This window comes from Sinocyclocheilus rhinocerous, unplaced genomic scaffold (assembly GCF_001515625.1).
Source record: "Sinocyclocheilus rhinocerous isolate Xijiao unplaced genomic scaffold, SAMN03320098_v1.1 scaffold3290, whole genome shotgun sequence".
Taxonomy (NCBI): domain Eukaryota; kingdom Metazoa; phylum Chordata; class Actinopteri; order Cypriniformes; family Cyprinidae; genus Sinocyclocheilus; species Sinocyclocheilus rhinocerous.
In genome coordinates, this window is record NW_015659012.1 from 8,638 (window position 1) to 13,585 (window position 4,948).

A 4,948-nucleotide genomic window follows, 5' to 3' on the forward strand; every position below is an offset into this window, starting at 1 on the left:
TGTTTTAAACTCCAAAAGCGCCTATGTTTTTTTGTGTTTATTGTAATAATTGAAAAATATATTATGTTATTTATAAAGAATTACACTCATATTTTGTAGTTCAAAGGGTTTTCTTTACAATTAAACATTTTTTTTTCCATTTCCTCCATTGTATGTGTGTAGGGTAAACATTTTAATTTGAGTATGTCAAATTTAGGCGAAAATACCAAAAAACGCCCTGAGCGTAAAACAGTTTCTGGTATGTTAGTGTTTTTGGGGGTTGCCATTGTGGTGAAGTGTAGCGCATGTGCTTGGGTTGAGGACCTGCTAACATGAATCAAAGCTGTTTTAATAATAAAAGCTATATTTGATCAAATTGAGTTGGCCCAACTCAATTACATTTCATTTCATGAATTAGTTTTTTATGAGTTGGGGCTACATATATTTATTGGATGGAAATCCTGCCCTCAATTAAATTGAGTTAATCCAATGAATTATTCCGGTCTTCCCCAGTAATCGCTTTCACGCCTCCAGTTGGTACAAAATGCAGCTGCAAGGCTGCTGACTGGGGCAAAGAAATATGACCATGTCACCCCAATTTTAGCTTCCCTTCACTGGCTTCCGGTCCATTTTAGAGTTCAGTTTAAGATTATGTTGTTTATTTTTAAAGCTCTTAACCACCAAGCTCCATCTTATCTCAAAGATCTTCTTATCCCTTTGTCATCTACCAGACTTTTAAGATCCGCTGATAGGGCTCTTTTATTTGTCCCTCGGTCCCGTTTGAAAACAAAGGGTGACAGAGCTTTCTCTGTCACTGCCCCCCGTCTGTGGAACCAATTGCCTCTGGACATCTGCCTTGCACCGTGCATTACCATTTTTAAATCGAGGTTGAAAGCGTATCTCTTCTCTTTAGCATTTTAATCTCACTTTATTGATGTTTTATTGTCTGTCTTGTTTGGTTCTTTTCTGTTTTTTTTCTCTTTGGAGCAAAAATGTCTCCTATCTCTTTGGATAGCTTTGCTATGTTTAAATGTGCTATATAAATAAAATGTACTTACGTACTTTTAACTATCCAATCAGAAAAGCACGGAAGCCCTAAGAGGCCATGTGTTATTTTATTTTTACTTTCTTGAGTTTCCAGCAATTTTTTTACATCTAGATCACGAGAAAACAACTTGTGTCGAGATCATGAGAAATCAAGAAATAATAATAAAAAACATTGCATGCGTTTAGGACTTTTGTAAAACAGGGAACTTTTTACGGGAACGTTTTTCCCCAGTGCATAGGAGTACACAAATGGAAACAAAGTTGCTATGAAGCCATGCATCTTCTGAGGCTGAGCTGACTGAAATTAAATTTAGATTTAAATTAAAATGGATTAAAATTATAATTCATTTAACACCATTTGCTTGATGAAAAGTAAAACCAAAAGCTGTTTGTGGTGTGCCATTCATAAGTGTCTTTGCAAATGCACACAATCACTATAAACTGACAGACAGCGATTAACCTCATTCTGTTGTCTCAGTAGATAGAGACATTTGCATTGATGAGCGAACATAATCGCCTTATTTTGTAAATGTGGCCAATTACATTTGCATTAATCACCCAGTTTGCGCTTCTCTATAATTCTCTATCATTTTAATTAATAGCTTACATTTACAAAATGAGCCTGCGTTTTTAATGAAAGTAAAGTCCATACTTCATACAATTTCTGTGAAAATGCACAATAGCACAGAGTTTGCTGTGTTTTTATCAGTTGACGGATACATTTTGTCTTGAAAAAATGTAAAACCATATACATAAATGATAAACTGAAGAAGGAGGCCTTGTGATAATCTGTTCATTTGTTAATCCAATCAATTCTGGGAGTCTTCAATCTAAAATAATTGAATATGCATAAAAAGAAGAGTATAAACGGTGTATCTGACCAATAAACTGTGAAGAAGAATGAAATGTCAAATTAACCACTGTGTGTATCATTCTTTTTGTATCGGAATAATTTTCATGAGTTAAAAATAATAATTCAATGTCACAATAAATATAATTGTAAACGTTTATTTAATATTAAATGTGATCTATTCAGTAATCAACAGGAATTTCACAACCAAACATGTCTGTTGCAGCAACAATTTCAGACTTAGCTGAGGTTAAACACATTTTATTAATGGCTTTTAAACATTTTCTGAGGAGTTTTTCAGGAAAATCTCAGTCTTTAAATCTTCTGTCAGTGTCTGAAGAAGACAGACCGAAGGTTAGGAGAGCTCATTGTCTGATTGCAGCTTCAGAGGCTGGACTGTTTCTGACTGCACACATGAAGAGGACACAGGACTGGACTGTTATTGACTGCACACATGAAGAGGACACAGGACTGGACTGGACTGTTACTGACTGCACACATGAAGAGGACACAGGACTGGACTGGACTGTTACTGACTGCACACAGGAAGAGGACACAGGACTGGACTGTTACTGACTGCACACATGAAGAGGACACAGGACTGGACTGGACTGTTACTGACTGCACACATGAAGAGGACACAGGACTGGACTGGACTGTTACTGACTGAGCACAGGAAGAGGACACAGGACTGGACTGTTACTGACCGCACACATGAAGAGGACACAGGAGAGTGCGAGGCTGATACGACATTTAGCTACAGATATAACTGCAGTTACTTCTGTTTTTTTAAGCTGTTTTATTACATTCTCTCTGCAGGTAAGTCGTCAGTTCAGTCCAGAACAGTCTGGTTTTGTCTGATGATCTTGGTCTTCTGTTTGACAATGGAGGCGGCTGTGATTTCAGCATTAATGTACGAGATCTCAGTGAAGATCCTTGTGATTCATCTAGAGCTAAACATAAGCCAAACATGGCTCGTGTAAGCCAGAGCACGCTCAAAGAGCGCAAAAAGCGATGACGGAAAAGCACGGCTACAAGCCATGACCAAAAAAAGCTAAAGAGCTAAAAGGCGCAATGACTAAAAAGCATAGCTCAAAGCTATGACTAAAAAAGCCGCATGGCTAAAAGTGATGACTAAAAGCACATGACTAAAAGCCAAAAACTAAAAGCAAAAAGCTAAAAAGAAATGATTTGATGGTGTCCTGAGTATTTAAACTGGGCTTTTGGACACATCCCAAATGGTGCCTTGACCAATTAGATATTGTCTTTGCTCGGGGTGTTGTATATTTCTCCTCCCAATTCATAAATCAACACTCTACATCTGTAAAAGACAGTTTCTGTGCCATTTCTCTGAACATAAGGCCATGTTCTGTGAAGACCAGAGGTTAAGAGGTCTCATAAGAAATCTCAGTCTGTTCTTTGTCTTCTAGGTGGGGGAAAGTCAATCCACAGAGCTCGTGATCGTGATTACTATCACTGGTTTACATGTGATGGTCATGCTGTGCATCTCTTTGACCATTAATCTTGCTTACTTGCCCCAAAATTGACAATCTCCTTCCTGAGTTGTTATGCTCAGTGTGTTCTTTTGTGTTAATGTTGAAAGCTGTTCTGTAAAAGGGTTGGTTGGTTAGGCTTGCTTCAGACTGGCTGGCGCTAGGATCTAATTTATGAACATCCTGTTGTCTTCTGCCTTTCTGTGGAATTCAGCTCCTCCTGTTTCAACCATGTTCTTGATCGAATCTTAAATTGTCTGATTGGGTCTGATACCCTACAATACAGTGGCTAAATTAACAAAAAATAAAGCATGAACAGACGTAGACATTTCCCAACAGCACAGCCGTAATGAATTTATTAACTTCTTTACTTCCAAGATCGATAGTATTAGAGATAAAATAGTAACCATGCAGCCATCAGCTACAGTATCACATCAGATAGTGCGCTATAGATCCCCTAACACAGCCCCAGGCATTTATTCAATACAGTGGCTAAATTAACGAAAAATAAAGCATGAACAGACGTAGACATTTCCCAACAGCACAGCCATAATGAATTTATTAACTTCTTTACTTTCAAGATCGATAGTATTAGAGATAAAATAGTAACCATGCAGCCATCAGCTACAGCATCACATCAGATAGTACGCTATAGATCCCCTGAGGAACAATTCCACTCATTCTCTACTATAGGAGAGGAAGAACTGTATAAACTTGTCCATTCATTGTTACACACCCCTTTAAAAAAAATTGGTAACACTTTAATGTGCCCTTGTTACACGTTACAACAGCAAAATAACAAAAACCTACAAAATTACTGGCCAAACAAATAAATAGTAAACAATAGGATAAAAAGGATGGATCATTTCCATGTTTTGCCACAAAATTACATTGTATTATGTATGGAAAGTACATAACTGTATTTCTCCTGCTCTCTCTCCCTTACAGATGCACACACATATACAGTTTGCACAGAAGATACAGAGACATACGCGCTAATGTTGTTAGCGCTGCTCTGACGATTTTATCAGTAAAATAGTTTAGCAACTTAAAAAGCTACATGCCATTTTTAAAGAGTCTATAAGAGAAAATGTGTCTGAAATTGAAGAAAAAGTGAGAAAACTCTTTAGTGAAAAATTACAGCTGCATCATCGGAGAATACATTTACATTTAGTCATTTAGTAGACGCTTTTATCCAAAGCGACTTACTAATGAGCACAATGGAAGCAATCAAAATCAACAAAAGAGCAATGATATACAAGTGCTATAACAAGTCTCAGTTAGGTTAACGCAGTACACGTAGCAAGGGTTTTTAAAATTATATAATAAAAAGAAAAACGATAGAATAGAAATAGAATAGAGCAAGCTAGTGTTAGAGGTCATTTTTGATTTAGTTAATTGTATAATAAATGAAAAGAAAACAGATAGAATAAAAAAATATTAGAAAGCTAGAGTTAGTTTTTTTTTTTTTTAAAAGAATAGAATTAGAATAGAGAGTGCTAGAGTCAGAGGGTCAAATAAAGATGGAAGAGATGTGTTTTTAGCCGATTCTTGAAGATGGCTAAGGACTCAGCTGCTC